Source organism: Saccopteryx bilineata, chromosome 5 (genome assembly GCF_036850765.1).
Source record: "Saccopteryx bilineata isolate mSacBil1 chromosome 5, mSacBil1_pri_phased_curated, whole genome shotgun sequence".
Taxonomy (NCBI): Eukaryota; Metazoa; Chordata; class Mammalia; order Chiroptera; family Emballonuridae; genus Saccopteryx; species Saccopteryx bilineata.
In genome coordinates this window covers 3143649-3160507 of record NC_089494.1, presented here as the reverse complement: position 1 = coordinate 3160507, position 16859 = coordinate 3143649, and the positions used below count along the sequence as shown (strand labels likewise).

Sequence of the window (16859 nt, the reverse complement as noted above, 5' to 3'; positions counted from 1 at the left end):
TTGGTAGAAGGTGGAGGGTTTATCTTATTTTTTCCTCTCTCTCTCTCTCCTTTTTCTTTCCAGATGCTTTTTCTTTCTTTCTTTCTTTCTTTCTTTCTTTCTTTCTTTCTTTCTTTCTTTCTTTCTTTCTTTCTTTTTTAACAATTACTTCTTTGCTAACTATACTTAAAAGATGTTACTCGACAGAAGACCGGTCCATGGAAAAAGAAGTGTCTTTCTTCACACAATACTCATCAGAAATCTGCTCCCAGAGACATGGAGCGCCCTTCCCACTCCCGGCCCAGCCACCAGCACCTGCCCCGGGAGCACCCTCCCGTGTGTGTGTGTGTGTGTGTGTGTGTGTGTGTGTGTGTGTGTGCGCGCGCGCGCGCGCGCGCCCCAGCGAGCGCCCAGGGAGCCACGGTTCGGCTTTGCTACCAGCTCTGCGCCCTCCGCCACTGAGTACCGTTCCTTCACCACAAGCGTCAAGGGTGCGGAGAAAGCATCCACTGAGGTCGCCTAGCGGCGATCCTACGAACCAACCAGAGAGAAGGGACTGTGTCCCGGTCACTTCCGTCCCCTCCCTGGACCCTGGAGCTCACAGGGCTCATTGAGCATAAATGAATTTGGGAGCACAGAGACCAGGTTTTCTCTCTCTGAGACTCAATTCTGCAACCCTGGACCCCAAAAGTGAGTCTCTCAGGCTAACAACCCCTAAGTCTGGCAGCGGGTGACCTGGTTTGGTTTGGTTTGGTTTTTCATTGACACATATTTTAAACAGGACATTCATAAGGATGGCTTGTGTGTGTGTGTGTGTGTGTGTGTGTGTGTGTGTGTGTGTGTGTGTTTTAATGCATTCAAACGAGCTGCCTGTCAGGAGAAACCAGCAAAGGGCAGGTAATGAAATGTCTGGTTGACCAGGTCAGTTCCTCTTAACTGACCTAAATTTCCAGTCCTAAATTTCAAAAAAAAAAAAAAAAAAAAAAAAACGCTGTCCCGGACACCCCGGCATGAATAGGCCACTATGCTTTGGCTCTGAAGCACCTTGCTGTTCATTCAAACTCTTCTCAGTAGGGTATAGCCCAACGTTCCCTGTAAACGTTCTCATTTGGGTAATGCCCTTGTGATGAAATTACCCTAGAGGGCAGAATGCCCCAATTCAAGGCATAATGTCACCCCAATACACTCACACCTGAGCTAGAAAAAAAATCTTAACCTAACATCTGTGTCAGATACGAACTGCAGTTACACTTTTTTTAAATTATGTCTTGAAACCATCTCTCGGTGGTTGCTAAAGTTACCCCCCCCCCCCAGCTCTGCTGGGCTGTATCCACCAACGCTCTCCCTGCAGACCCAGAAACCCCGCCCTAAGTAAGAACTCCAGCCCCACTGTGAGATCGTTTCTGGAGCTCCGAGGGACTGACCGCCCTCTAGAGGAAGGAAGGAGAACCAGCCTGCACTTCCCCCAAACAGCATCCTAACTCAAAATCTCATCTCCTTCCCCACACAGACCTATGAGACCAGAAGGCATCAGAAAGTTACGCCTCTGAACATCGACAGGATTACTCTCCGAGGGGGGGGAACCCCTCTTTATTCTGTCAGGACCCCGTCTGTGCTCTTGAACGTGAGACCGTCATTCCCTGGATTTAGAGGGGACAAGAGACGTCTTTTCTGGAAAGGTAGGGTTATTATCTCCAGAATTTTTACGTTGGAAGAAGAGAAACCATGTTTAGAAATATCAGCTTCGAAGCTGTCAGAATGCCCAGGAGCTTTTTAAAATGTCCCTGCTTTAAAATCTGAAGCCCTGGGGGGTTTCCCCTTCCTTAGCCAGAGCTACTCATAAAAACGTTTTAAATGTCAGGTTGCTCCTCAGGACCGTCCACTCTGTCTGTGGGCAGTGGTGTGCTTTACCGCCCACTTTCCACAGCTAGCACACTGTGAGGCGTTTGCTCCCGCCGGTCACGGTCACGGAGGGAAAGCCAGGTACCCAACGTCACACCCGGACAGACGGGGACATCCTCATCCACGTCTGATATTTCTCCAAGTGATCACAAACCCTCGGGTTCTTCCAGAGAACAGTGACAAAGGCCAGCTTGCAAATAAAACTTTTGGACGAAGTTAGTCACACACCTGCAGGGCGTGGCAGTCTCCCCGCTACAGAATTCATGTCCAGCCCGGTGAATTTTAAATCCTACACGTGGAATGTCACATGAAAGTGTGTGGTGACACCCACCCCTGGTGAGGACCCCCACTGAGCCCTAAGGAGGCACAGAGCCCCGAGGGCACACATGTTATCAGCTTTGGGGGGGGGTCTGATTTCAAGTGTACTCTAGGGTCTAGGCAGTGGCCTCTGGAGCCGCCTAACCCCAAAACTAAGGTCGGAAGGGGAGCCTCCTTTGAGCCACAGATTGATCACTGATTGGTTAAAGGGGTTTCTTCCTACTTTATTGTCAGGGATGCGTTGGGTGGCAAACTTGGAAGTCAAAGAAGGCATTGCAGCGAGAGAATGAGACACAGTGAGTGCTTGACACTGTGGGGGGAAAGGGAGGTGCAGGAGAAAAACAATTCCTACTTTGAAAGATACTTTTCTGCTGACAAAAAAAAGGTCCTTAAGACCCAAGTTGGCACATGCACCATGTGTCTGGTTACCTGAGGGCCACAAGCATGGTGAGGGGGGCCCACACCCTCCCAAGCGTTGGAAGAGCTCCAGGGACAAGGGCTAACATCCTAGAGGCTTCCCCAGCCACCTCCCAAGAAGGCGGGGTGGCCACACTCTCCAGGTCCCCAGTAGGGAAAGTGGGAGGGCAGCCACACTCCACCACCTCGCTCTGGTCTCCTTTCCCAGGTCCTCCCCTCCCCCACCGCCGTGTCCTCCCCACAGGGTCTCCCTGCCGTGAGCAGGAGAATGGAAATGAGAACCATAAACCCATCACGAAACACCCTCCTCTCAGCAAAGAAGATACCAAGACCACATGACCACGCTGAGTTCTTGAATTCCTGCAGGAGCCCCTGGCCTCTCCACCCCTGGGCCTTCCCCCTTCACCACAAGCACACACAAGAACAGAGCAACGTGCAGGCCCCCATCTTCTCGGGCCCCCAGCCCCCGGCCCTGGAGCTGGCCTGATGAGGGAAGCCTCTCAGGTGGCCAGCTCACAGACCCTGTGCCTGTCCCTGCGTCCTGCTCACGCACTGGTCCTGCGCTTTTTCCGTCCGCTGGGCAGGAGAGACTCGGGGAGCCTGAACAGTTTCTACTTCCAGCAGAATGGGAGGGGAGGACCTTACCTCCTGCGTGGACAGAGCAGGCGGCCCCTTCCAGACCCCAGTGGGGATTAGCTCGGGGTCCGCTCAGCCATCTGCCCTTCAGAGACGGCCAGGGTCTCACTGCCTTCCCAGCCGCCCCCCGGGTTCCACGGCCTCAGCAAGTGGAACCCGGCATCTCAGAGCACCCCACCCTTCATCCCCAGAGACCAGGGGACCACGCCGCAGAGGGGCCCCCAGGAACCTCCTCCAGTATCTGTGGCCCCGCCAAGGCCCCAGAAGTTCCAGTGATGCCCACCAGCCAGCTGCTTCTCAGTATCATCTTTGGGTAGAAATCTCTGTTCAGGTTTTCAAAGTGTTAAGACCGGGCCCACCCGGGGAGTCTGGGGGAACCCCGGTGGGGAACAGCCTGTGCACAGGAGCGCCCACAGTTCCCAGGGAGTCTGGGGGGACCCCAGGGGGGAACAGTCTGTGCACAGGAGCTCTGAGCCTTGCTGCCCTGGGGGCCCACAGTTCCCGGGGAGTCTGGGGGGACCCCGGTGGGGAACAGTCTGTGCACAGGAGCTCTGATCCTTGCTGCCCTGCGGGCCCACAGTTCCCGGGGAGCCTGGGGGCCCACCTGGAAGTCTGGGGGTCCCCGGTGGGGAACAGCCTGTGCACAGGAGCTCTGAGCCTTGCTGCCCTGAGGGCCCACAGTTCCCTGGGAGTCTGGGGGTCCCCGGTGGGGAACAGCGTGTGCACAGGAGCTCTGAGCCTTGCTGCCCTGCGGGCCCACAGTTCCCAGGGAGCTGCCAGGCATGGGGCAACGCCCCTGGGCTCCCACTGGGTGCAGGGCACTCCCTGTGCTCAGGGTAGTTAGCTCTCAGGGGCCGGAACAGCCTCTGAATCTGCTCCCTGGGCTGGCAGCGTGGTGCTGACTTTTTTTTTTTTTACATTCCCCAATACTCCACGGGACCCTTCCCGGGACCCCACCCCTGCTCCAACCCACATTGATTTCCCAACACAGTAAACCCTTGAAACGAGTCCCCGAAGCAGGCTGGCAACCGTCAGGGAACACTTTCTATCCCGGGCGAGAGGACCGAGCCCCACCCTCATGGCCGGGGTACAGACCTGCGCCTCTCAGCTTGGCACCCGCCCCCCCCCAACTGGGCGACCCAGGCCAGCCCGTGGCCCCGGGGGCCCGCTGCATCCACTGGGCAGGCTGCCCAGACACCCAGTGCCGTCTCCTCGCCTGACCCTGCAGCGCCTGTGAGCTGCGGCAGCCCCAGAGGACAAAGGCTTCCACGGAGGTTCCTAAAGAGATGAAGTCCCCACGGTCATGGCTCACTCTTGACTTGGCCCCGAGCCTGGGCAGCCAAGTCACCGCCATCCCCCGAAAGGCCACCGATGCGCTCCGCCAGCCCCAATCCGGGCGAGGTCAGGGGCGGCAAACCTGCCTGGAGCACCAGGGAGAACCCAGACAGACCTTCCCAAGGGGCAGCCCAGCAGGCAGCTCTCAGAGTCTCCCCAAGACACAGAGCAGGTCCCCCCTGAGCTGTAGAAGGAGGACACGGCGTCTAATAATACATCGTGAACCCAGAAACACGGCCGCCGGGGAGGACAGGCCGAGACGGAAAGCCCGGGCGTCCGGCAGCTGCAGCCCAGGTACCTGCCCCCCGTGGGCCGCGCCCGGCCTGGCCCGGGTCAGGGAAACCCGGTGGCCACACACCGAGAGAGAAAAGCCGGCCGCCTCTTCCAGGGACCTGCAACTTGTAAAGAAAACTGGCTCCGATGGGGCTGACCCTCAGAGCCACTAGAAACGGTCACCAGCTCGAATAGCATTCCCTCTCGGGCACGGGCGTGGGGGACCAGCGGGGAGGTGGCACCTACCCTGAGGAAACCTGAGGAGCTGGGCGTCCCTGGGCCTCTCCGTGCGAGCGCTTTGGGTCTAGCACATGCTCTCCCCGGCCGGCCGAGGAGAAACACTCCCCGCAGGAGGCTGGAGCAAGAGAACTGAGCTGCCTTTGGTGGAAGATTGAGCTGCGCATGGCCAGGGTCCAGGGGTACAGTCAGGGCTTCCTCCGGCTCCTCCTCCTCCTCCTCCTCCCTCCCTCCCTCCCTCCTCCAGCCCCTCCTCTCCCCCTCCCCACCGCCCGCCTGCCCCCGACTGTAAATGAAAACCAGACTCCTCTCTGTTGCTCCTGGCCCCCGCTGCCGGCTGATGTCACCCTCTGAAGACTGTCTTCACCCTGCACGCGTTCAGCCGGGGCTCCTGCAAACTCCAACCCTTGAAAGAGAAAAAAAAAAAAAAATTCACCACCTTTTGGGCTGGGCGTCCCCGGGGCAGCAAAGAGAATGAATGTTGGAAGCGTGTATGTTTGTGTGTGGGGTGGGGGGTGTCCTGCAATGTTTTCCAACACCCTCAGAAAGGGAAACAGGAAACGCGGGAGCCCCTCCACCCTCCCCACCACGCCCGCCCGCCCGCCGGCGGGTTCTTCTGGAAGTTTCTGAATGGAGACTTCTAATAACCTCTCCCCTTTTTCACATATGAAGACCAGCCTTGAAAATCGCCCGTTTTCCGCTCGCCGAAGCTCTGTGTGCCAAGGGAAAAGGGAAGGAAAGGAGACTGCATCTCTTCTTTTATTTATTTTCTTTATATTTTTTATGGTTCTGTGGATAATGATTCGGATTGTGAGGCTGAGGACCCCGTGCTAGGGCGCAGATAAGAGGAAGAGAACAGTTCTATCGCTCAGAGTTTCAAGAAAACTCTTGGGAAAGGACGTGGCGTTTCTACACGGCTTTGCGCGGTTCACAGCACCACGCGGATGCACATTCCCTCCATCGTCATCCCCCCTCCCCCCCCCCCAAGCTCCTTCCAACGTGTCATTGTTCTTGTCAGGTGACAGCGGATGGTCCTATCTGACAGATGAGGAAGGCCTGGGCTGGTAGCAGAGCTCAGAACTGAACGCTGGCCTCGGACAGTCTCTCACGGCTCTCCCGCCGCCTGGCCCCCCGTGACGAGTAGGTTCGTGTGAGATGTTAAGAGACACCTGAAAGGTACATTGGCTTCGAGATCCTTCCAAAGTCGAGTCTGGAGAGTCAAGACCCTCGTGAACGCCTCCTCCCCACGGAGTATCGCCTGCAGGTCCGGGGCACAGGGGGGACAGCGTCCCGGGGACCGTCCCCGCTTCCCTCCCTCAGCCCCAGGGCACCCTAGGGTCCAGCTGGCAGAATGTCAGGCGAGAGGACAGGGGCAGACACCAGGCTTGTGGCGACCCCTTTTCATCGCCTGTGGTTGGCAGAATTCTAAAGGAGATGCCAGCTTCCCCGGGGCTAAGGGACAGGGGAGGGGCAGCTGGTCTCCGAAACCAGAGTCCTTCCCCTGGCTCCCGGGAGCTGAGGGAACTCTGTGAAAGGACCAGCAGCTGCCAGGCTCCACGTTCCAGCTGAGGACGCCTCCCCCCTCCTCAGTCCCTAACCCTGGGGGGTAGCTGTGCGTGTGAGGCTGAACATGGGGTCTCCTGTGCAGGCCCCCACTTCCCCGCCTCCCAGGATGGGCCACAGGGTCACGCTGGGATGTGCTGTCCCTCCCTGATAACTCCCAGCCACGAGCCCCATTCTGCAGACGACAGCTGGACGGGGTTCTCTTCCCTGCATGGAACCTCAGCGGGTGCCTGTGCGCTGATGACCCTGTCTCCAGTCCCCTCCCGGTCTGAAAGCCTGGGCTATGCCCCTCCCCCGAGGGGGTCGCGGGGCAGTGTGGTGGTGGCTCCATGGTCTCTAGCTCAGGCCCCCACCGGTGTCTCTGCCCTCGAGTCCCTGCTCCTGGGACGATGCAGAAGCACGCTATCACAGTGGCCGGCCACGTCTCAGCTGCGCCTCCGCCGTCTCGGCCTTCATTCTTAGGAGGCATGTGAAATGATTTCTCCTCAAAGGCCATCTCTTCCCGTTCATTCCACGTGGAAGCCGGGGCTGATGGAGAAAAGAATGCGGGGATAACACAGCTCACGGGACCCTGGCTTTGTCCACGGTCTGTTGATGAGATGGAGACCCACTGAGCTTGTGAGAATCTGGGGGCGGGGGGCGGGGGGGATTGGACAGTTCACGACCGGACTCCAGGCGTGAGCTTCTGGAAGTCCGCATGAGCTAAGTCCTCTCCCATAACAACCAGCATCCCATCACCATAACAACCAGCATCCCATCACCATAACAACCAGCATCCCATCACCATAACAACCAGCACTGGTAACCTTCACAGAGTTGAGGGGGCCCGGAAGGCCGCCACTGTGGCCTCTGTCTGAGCTCACGGCCCCCGGATGAGCCGAGGGGCGCCGTCCGTACTGGAAAGCCGGTTTCGGGGGCCACGCGCAGCGCCCCCAGCTTCCCAGCCCCGAGGATGCTCATCGAGATTGGCAGGATCTTCCCAAGAGGCATCGAAACATTCAGCTTCGTGACAAGCAGGCAGGAAGACTACAGCATTGCGGGTAAAGAAAAACCTCCGTTCCACCTAATCCCGCCCCGGCCTCGAAGGACGGCGATATTCCTAACAGAGAAGAGAAGAAAAGCCGCACCCCTTGCTCCCACGGCGACGTCCACGGAAGGGGCACAGAGGGTTGCACTCCCTGGGTGAGAATGGGGAGGGCTGGGTTCCAGAGTCAGGGCACCGGGGCCAAGAGCACGTCCCACCCTGGAGCGTCCCCCCCTTCACCCATCAAGTGTGGGGTTTCCGGGTTCCTGCAGACATTCCCCTGCATCAAGTCCCGCCCCGCGGCCTTCGGGGACAAGGACGGAAAGGAACATGGACGGCATTCCTGCCTTTAAGATGAAAATCTGATCCCTAGAAGAGTCTGGGTCTGGGGAGTGGAGGGGAAGAGCCTGCCCGGAGACCCCCCCCCCTTCAGAGCCCCACCGCGAGGGTCCGCGTCTGCGGGCGTGGTCGCAGGCGGGCCTGTCGGGAGGCCGGGGGTCTCTCCTGGTGGACGGACGGACAAGGTTATGCGAGGTCTCAGAGTCAGCTGAACGTGAAATGCTCCAGAGAGGCGACCCTGCTATTTCCGGAGGAGGAGTGTGAGCGAGTGAGCGCAGCGGAGGAGGAGTAGCTGAGCCCTCTGCTGACCCCACGGCTGGACAGCACCTGGGGGCCCCTCGGTCCGTCCCTGGGCCCGTCTCCAGCCCCCTTTAAAGTGGCATAGCGGAACGTGGGTGTGTGGCCAGCAGATTCGGACACAGGCGGTCATGAAACAGAGGAGCCCAAAGCTGGTCAGCCATCTTTTATTCCAGCTCACACCAGCGGCGGCCGAGTCAATGCACAAATACACACAGCGGGAAAGCACTTCCCCTTCCATTCAGGGCTCCCAAGTCCACTGCCTTTCTCCCGGTGTTTTCCTGCAATCAAAGGCCCCACCAGCCTTATTCCCCTCTGTTCCCGTCTCCTTCTAACTCTGTACACACTCTGCACCAGGGCAGTGGACCTTTTCATACCTGCCACCCACTTCTGTATCTCTGTTAGCAGTAACATTTTCTAACCGCCCACCGGTGCCACAGTCATGGAGGTTTATAGAGTAGGGAAGTAACTTTACTTTATAAAATTTATAAAGCAGAGTTACAGCAAGTTAAAACATATAATAATAATTACTTACCAAGTACTTTGTGTCGGATTTTCACTAAGTTTGGCAGAATAAATCTTTATAAAACAACTTACTATAGTTAAATCTATCTTTTTATTTATACTTTGGTTGCTCCGCTACCGCCCACCATGAAAGCCGGAGCGCCCACTAGGGGGCGGTAGGGACCAGGGTGACCACCACTAGGGGGCGGCAGGGACCAGGTTGACGACCACTAGGGGGCGGCAGGGACCAGGTTGACGACCACTAGGGGGCGGTAGGGACCAGGGTGACCACCACTGGTGGGCGGTAGGGACCAGGGTGACAACCACTAGGGGGCGGTAGGGACCAGGGTGACCACCCCTGCTCTGCACAAACGGGCTTCTCCTTCAGCACCCCGCCATCTAGGCTGCCTTCTTCCTTCTTCTGGAAACCTCTCAGCGGCGTGACGACCCCTCCTCCAGCATCCATGAGCATAACCAAGCCCCTTCCCCAGCAGGAAGGTAATTAGCCGTATCACCTGGGCAACGCAATCACATGGTCAGCAGCCATTTTTTTTTAACAAAGTGAGCGTAAAAATCACATTTTACAAACTTATTTGCCCAACAGTTGGGAACGAGGCCCTCATGCCTCCTTGCCGCTGATGAACCTCTCACTCAGGTCGTGGGCAAGCTGGCTATCCGGGCTCGGTTTCCTCCATGCGCGGCAGAATGCGCGGTGGCCATCATCACGGCAACATCAGGACCCGTCCAGGGCTGACCTCCTCCCCCCTCCCCGACCCCCCACCCCCGGAACCAGGGCCCAATCGACCATATTTGCCTCGGGTTGACTTCCAGTCCCAGGCTGCACGCCCGACTGCGCACCCCACCCCAGCCTCAGGGACCAGCGACGGAGAGTGCGTGGTGGGCTTGCTGCCCCTGTCCCTGTCCCTGCCCTGCCCTCCCCCGGTGTGTGGGACACGCCCTCTACTGCCATCCTCCCACTGGGTATGTCCCCTGCCCCCACAGTGCTGCCACAGCGGTTTGCTGAGAGCCTGCAGCTCAGTGACATTTCTCCTGCAATTACCACAGCGCAAGCAGCCGGGCTGGGAAGGAAAGTCCGGTGCCCGTAGGGGACATCTGTGAGGTCACTTGTCTAGACCGCACTTCCCTCACTTAGGGAAAAGCCCTTCCCTGGAGTTCATCCTGGGCTTCACAAGGGAGCGGCCAGCCTCCGCTGCCGGTCCAGGGGTGGGCGCAGGACGCACGTGGCCCCGCAGAGCCCTGGTCCAGGGTTTCCAGCCCGCGCAGGCGGCCTGAAAATTACCCTTAGGTTACACTAATTTGCGTTAGTTTCCCAAGACTAGCGATCGAAACAGCCCTGCCCTAATACCTGAGTAAAAACTGGTCTTGGGGCAGTTTGCCACTTCCGAGGCCAGAGGATCAATCGGATCAATCGTTACAGGGTCAGGCCGGTTGGCGATCATTACCGCTGTGATTTCCCTGACTACTCTAGCTGCTGTAAAAAAAAAAAAAAAAAAAAAAAAAGTATCTTCATCTGGATTTTCCTTGATTTTTCTTAAAACCATTTTTTTTCCAGTGGAGCAGACAGGAAGTCCTTGTCACTGAACAAGTAGCAAGCACATGGACACCAAGCCTGAAATGGAAACAAAGCGCTGGAAGCATCCAGCCGGCGCGATGTGGGGGAGGGGCTCCGTGTCCTGAGCCTTGAGCCGTGACCATAAGGAAGAGCTTCGGAAACCAGCCTGGTCACAGGATCCAGCCCTGCAGAGAAGCACCAGAGGAGAGGGGTGTTCCAAACCTCCCCAATCAGTAACCGGTGGGGGCCATGCGAGCCCCTCCACTGGGCGACAGGATTGCTTTGAGTGGGAGTCGGGAGCCAGCCTTGAGCCGGCCCTAGGAAAATGTGTGCAAAGTCGCCCAGTTAAAAATATTGCCTGCTTCCCAGAATTTTGTGAGCTAGAAACCACGTTGGGCTGATTAGCTTGAAGGATGGCTAAAACCCCGACGGGAGACAGTCCAAGAGGCTACGTGCCGTTGATTAGAATTCAAAATTGTTCCCCAGGAGATATTTGGTTTTATAATGAGCTGACTACCCCAACATTCCAATTTGACTTCTTCTTTTTTTTTTTTTTCGTTACTTTGAAATGTAAATTCCAGTTGTAAAGGAGGGGTGGACAGGGTCCTTCTTCTCGAACAATCTTAGCCTCGGGACTGATTTTTCTCTCACTCCGAGGGGCTATGGTGTGAAAAAGCCATGTTGGGGGGAGGAGGTGGTGCCCAGAGGGATTAGACTTGGCAACCTCCCTGGGGGGCGAGGGGGGGGTGTCTCCCATTCCAGGCAAGAACCGCAGCAAAGAGGAGCCCCGGGGATGTGCTGAGTAAATGCCGGCGGAGGCCAGCAGAGGGCACCCTCCCTCCCATCTCAGGGAGAACGCAGGGGTTCTGGAAGCTGGGCCGCCTGCACACGGGCATTTGAGATGCAGGGGCAGCTCCGTCAGGGACAGGAGGCTCCCTGTGATTTTCCGGAGTAAGCTGAGGCAAAAAGCACAGGGGTCCGTTGGAAGTCTGAGCAGGGAGGACACGGGCCCCTGGGTCCCGCCCTGTGCCCATCACGCCTCACCCACCCCAGGAGGAATCCCTAGGTTCGAGAATCTCCAGGCCCGGGGACGCGGGGCACAGAATAAAGCAAGGACAAGACCCCACTCTGACCATGGAAGGGGGTTGGCGGTGTTAACTAAAGTCTCTGTATGGAAGAGGACATGTCCCCTCCAAGCCCCCACCCCCACCCCCCTGGCCTCCATAGCAAGCCCTGGTCGTCACATGCTCTCTGGGACAGTGTCCTAGCATCTCTGTAAGGAAGTGCCACCATGGGAGGCGGCATAAAATAACAGAAGTTCAGTCCTAGTTCTAGAGGCCAGAAGTCCAGGATCACGGGGAACAGGGACGCGCTCCCACCGAAGCTTCTAGGGAAGGGTCTGTCCTTCCTTCTCCCAGCGGTGGTGGCCTGCAGGCGTCCCCTGGCCTGCAGCAGCCTCACTCCCATCTTTGTCTCTGTCGCCACACGGCAGTTTCCCTGTCTTCTTATAAAGACCTATTAGTCATGTCGGATTAAGGGCCCCCCCCTACTCCTGCGTGACCTCGTCTTAAGGAATTGCATCTATCTGCAAGGACCCTGTCTCCGTATAAGGACACATTTAATGTGTGGCCGTGTTGGATGAACAAGTATTTTTAGGTCTGCTCGCTGGTGTTGGGGCAGCGCCCGTGCCTACGGTCTGTGGAGGCTGGGGGTGCAAGGCTGGGGGTGCGTGCCCTCAGGCGGCAGGGTGCAGATTGAGGACTGCCTTCCTGCTAGAGAGGGGCCGGTGTTTGCAATTGTTTGCTGGAGAAGGGGTCCTTTCCCCGCAGTCTGCGTGCTGAGGAGTCCAGAGAGAGAGAGAGAGAGAGAGAGCGCTGAGGGACTGGGGAGCCCAGCTGAGGCTGATGGTGGCTCCTGTGAGTCCAGGTGAGTTGGGAGAGGGGAAGAAAAGTGGTCTTCCCTGCCTGTTTGCTCGTCGCCATTAAGAGACTTTAACAAACGGAATGCCCCCCACCCCGTTTTCTGGCCCCGCATCCTGCCAGCACACGGGAGGGCAGCGGAGCCTGAGCCCTGAGGGAGGGGGGCCAGGCTCCCTCGGGGGAGGGCAGGGGGTGATGGGGGATCATGGGGGGCGCGGGCTGCCTCAGCCCTGGGTGAGGATAGCAGGTGGGTGGGGACGGGCCCCCTGAGGGAGGGGGGCCAGGCTCCCTCTGGGGAGGGCAGGGGGTGATGGGGAACCATGGGGGGCGCGGGGGGGGGGCGGGGGGCTGCCTCAGCCCTGGGTGAGGATGGCAGGTGGGTGGGGATGTGCCCCCTGAGTGAGGAGGGCCAGGCTCCCTCTGGGGAGGGCAGGGGGTGATGGGGGACCACGGGGGGGGGGAGGGGGACTGCCTCAGCCCTGGGTGAAGATGGCAGGTGGGTGGGGATGTGCCCCCTGAGGGAGGGGAGCCAGGCTCCCTTGGGGGAGGGCAGGGGGTGATGGGGGACCATGGGGGGGCGGGGGGACTGCCTCAGCCCTGGGTGAAGATGGCAGGTGGGTGGGGATGTGCCCCCTGAGGGGGCCAGGCTCCCTCGGGGGAGGGCAGGGGGTGATGGGAGACCATAGGGGGGGCAGGGGGGGCGGGGGGCTGCCTCAGCCCTGGGTGAGGATGGCAGGTGGGTGGGGACGTGCCCGGAAGGTGATGGACCAGTGAGTAAGGCTGGAAGCGAGCAAAGGCGGGCCAGCTCACTGGCTGCCCACCCACTGCCACCGCAGACCGGGAGGGGTCGGGCAGGAGCTGGGTGGCTGTGGCACTCGGGAGGAGTCATTCATACAACAGGACGGGCACGCCCGGCCCGGTGCCCCCTCAGCCCTCCCTCCTGGGGCCAGAGTGAATGGGATCCTCACAGAGGAGGCCGTGAGCAAGGGCGGCGACTGACTCACGGTTTATAAGCAATGGTGAAGTCCTTTTTCCACTGGCTGCAGCGGCCCCAGGGCTGTAAACAGTAACGGGGACCACGCCAGGGGTGCCCACCACGCCCTCTCCTCAGCTCACCTCTCCAGCCCTGGGCAGTGACTGGGCACATGGAAACCCCCACCCCCCACCCCCAATCGCTTCTCACCCACATGGCCACAGCCGCATGCTGAGGAAGCGCACAGTGACACTTAAAAAGACACATTAGACTTATGCGGAGTCTGCCGGCCAAATGCTGGGAGAGCTGAGGGGAGGGGCTGCCAACCTGCTTCTCAGAGAGACCGACAGGGAGCAGAGGGGGAGGCCATGGTCCTCCCCACCACCCACCCACCACCACCCCCACAGCTCTGAGTAGTAGCATGCCCAGGAACCTGGTGGCAACGAGATTGGAGACATCATTCCCTCATTCCCTCATTCATTCATTCGTCATTTATGCGTTCATACAAGCAAGCCATCCTTGACGGCTTGCATAGAGCAGCACCAGCCAGGGGCTAGAGCCACAAAACACAGAGTATTGTGGTTCTCATCGTGAAGAAGGGCTCGCATGTGCTCAGGACACCTCTCTGTCATCTTCAAATTCCCAAGAAAAAGGCCCCCTCTGGTTACAGCAGTAGAGAGATGCCTGGTCCTGAGAACTAGCAGCAGTGGCTGCCACTGTCAAGATTTCAGGATCCATGGCCCTGGCCGGTGTGGCTCAGTGGATAAAGCATCAGCCCAGCGTATGGACGTCCTGGGTTCAATTCCTGGTTGGTCAGGGCACACAGGAGAAGCCACCCTCTGCTTATCCTCCTCTTCTCTCCCCCTTCCCCTCCTGCAGCCAGAGGCTCAATTGGGTCCCCAGGTGCTGAGGACAACTCCACTGGAGTGCATCAGCCTAAGGTGCTAAAAATAGCTTGGTACTTGAGCATCGACCCAGATGGGGTTGCCAGGTGGATCCCAGTCGGGCCCATGCGGGAGTCTGGGAGTCTGCCTCATTATCTCCCCTCCTCTCACCTAAAAAAAAAAAAAAACCCAGAAAATTCCGGGCTCCAGAGGCAGCCCCCTCTCCAGAACTGCCCTGGCCAGGCTCACACCCGTCGGGACAGCTTACACCTGTCCGTGGATCTCAGGACCCCGGGCTCTTACAGCCACCCCCTTTAGGCATCCCCTCCCCCCCCCCAGCCCCGGGGTCCTTTTCCAGCTCAGGGTTACCCAGCACCCAGCTGCTGCAGGAACAGCCGATAAAGGCTCACGCCTGCAGCCTCCTCTGCAGGACTGAGAGCAGCTGGTGGAAGAGGCTCACACGGTCACAATGGTCATGGTTCGGCCGTTCTCGGAGTTTCTCACAGCCCCTGCGGACACTCCCGAGCCTGCTGGCCAGCTGTCCGCACAACTCTGCTCCCACATCACCCCCAGGAGGTGATGGGCAAAGCCGTGAAAACCGGGCCTCCAGAACCACCTCGGCCAGGCCACCAGACCCTAGCAATGACCGAAGGGCCTTGGAGTGCCTTCTAGAAGCTTCCCTTCTGGCCCACCCTCAGCCCATTAGGACCCTCAGGGGCTGCCTTTGCTGGGTGGGAAGCGGCCAAAGGGGAGGAGGCTGCTTCTTACTCAGGATCACAGGACTCAGCTGGGGGGGGGGGGAGAATGGGGGGGGGCGTGGCCCGCTGCAGGGGGCGCCCAGTCCTCCCTCGGAGGGAGTGACCGTCTGGCGTCCTTGTGGCCACCACAGCCACTGAGATCATCCACGAAGGGTCCCTGAGAGGGGCGGTGGCATCAGGACCACACATCATTTATTCTTCACTTCTTACTGGGCGTCTCCTATTTGCCAGCATCAGGCAGGAGCGGGCAGCACCCCAGAGCAAACAGAAACGGCCCCAGCCCAGGCAACACTTAAAAATATGAAGAAAAAAAAAAAAAACGGGGAACACACACACACACACACACACACACACAAAGCAAGATTACGTTATTTGGGTTATTTTTGTCATATGGCTCTTTTTTTTAAGTTAGTAACGGCTACAATGATTGAAATCGGCCCACAGAACAGTATGCTATGGGCATGTAACAGCGTCACTGAAATAAAAGTATCAGAGCAGCCTTTGCGGGGAGGGAGCCAGGGAGAAGGGGTGCCAGAAGTCCAGTCCTGGGCTGTTCCCGCCCGTGGTGCGGTGCGGTGCGGTCCGGTCCAGTCCTGGGCTGTTCCCGCCCGTGGTGCGGTGCGGTCCGGTCCAGCCCTGGGCTGTTCCTGCCCGTGGTGCAGTGTGATGCGGTCCGGTCCAGTCCTGGGCTGTTCCCGCCCGTGGTGCAGTGTGATGCGGTCCGGTCCAGTCCTGGGCTGTTCCCGCCCGTGGTGCGGTGCGGTGCGGTCCGGTCCAGTCCTGGGCTGTTCCTGCCCGTGGTGCGGTGTGATGCGGCCCGGTCCAGTCCTGGGCTGTTCCTGCCCGCGGTGCGGTCCGGTCCAGTCCTGGGCTGTTCCTGCCCGCGGTGCGGTCCGGTCCAGTCCTGGGCTGTTCCTGCCCGCGGTACGGTGTGATGCGGCCCGGTCCAGTCCTGGGCTGTTCCTGCCCGCGGTGCGGTCCGGTCCAGTCCTGGGCTGTTCCTGCCCGCGGTGCAGTGCGGTCCAGTCCTGGGCTGTTCCTGCCCGCGGTGCGGTCCGGTCCAGTCCTGGGCTGTTCCTGCCCGCGGTGCGGACCGGTCCAGTCCTGGGCTGTTCCTGCCCGCGGTGCGGTCCGGTCCAGTCCTGGGCTGTTCCTGCCCGTGGTGCGGTGCGGCCCGGTCCAGTCCTGGGCTGTTCCTGCCCGTGGTGCGGTGCGGTCTGGTCCAGTCCTGGGCTGTTCCCGCCCGTGGTGCGGTGCGGTGCGGTCCAGTCCGGGGCTGTTCCCGCCCGTGGTGCGGTGCGGTGCGGTCCAGTCCTGGGCTGTTCCCGCCCGTGGTGCGGTGCGGTCCGGTCCAGTCCTGGGCTGTTCCCGCCCGTGGTGCGGTGCGGTGCGGTCCGGTCCAGTCCGGGGCTGTTCCCGCCCGTGGTGCGGTGCGGTCCAGTCCGGGGCGGAGATCAGCAGAGCAGGGAGCTTTCTGACCTCACAGTCACTCTCAGCTGGCCGTGGGCTGTCCTGCGGACTGGAGAGTTCCGAGACTCCTCCTTAGAAGCTCACGGCCCTTTCCGAACGGAACGGGGAACAATCCATCCTTCCGCTGGACTTAATGGGGAGAGGGGATGATTTTCACGTGCCGCTTTACTAAAATGCTTCCGAAAGAGGCACGGAACCAACACCGAACCAGGTGGGCAGAAATGCCTCACCCCACACGGACTCCGCCGGGAGTTATGGCGCGATGTGGTGAAATGCACTCACCCAGGGAATTTACAGCAGTGTGATGAGCTCTCCCCTCTCCGCATCCTTCAAGCCTTCTGCGATCCCGTGATTTCGGGGGCACCTGCCACATACAGGGTGATGGACATCTGAGGCTCTCCAGCCGCCAGGCCCTTCTTAACCTCAGGTGGGACCTCAGAAAGCCCCCCACCTTGGGC

General features: G+C 59.2%; 1 protein-coding gene across 3 annotated transcripts in view; it reads right to left on the bottom strand.

Annotated features, from left to right (window-relative positions):
• Positions 1–5233, bottom strand: part of COL6A3 (collagen type VI alpha 3 chain) — an 88995-nt gene extending 83762 nt beyond the window's left edge. For all 3 annotated transcript variants that reach the window (XM_066278857.1, XM_066278855.1, XM_066278856.1), the window contains exon 1: positions 5107–5233. The gene's annotated coding sequence lies outside the window, so the exon portion shown is untranslated. The remainder of the gene's footprint in view (positions 1–5106) is intronic.
• Positions 5234–16859: the final 11626 nt, after the last annotated feature.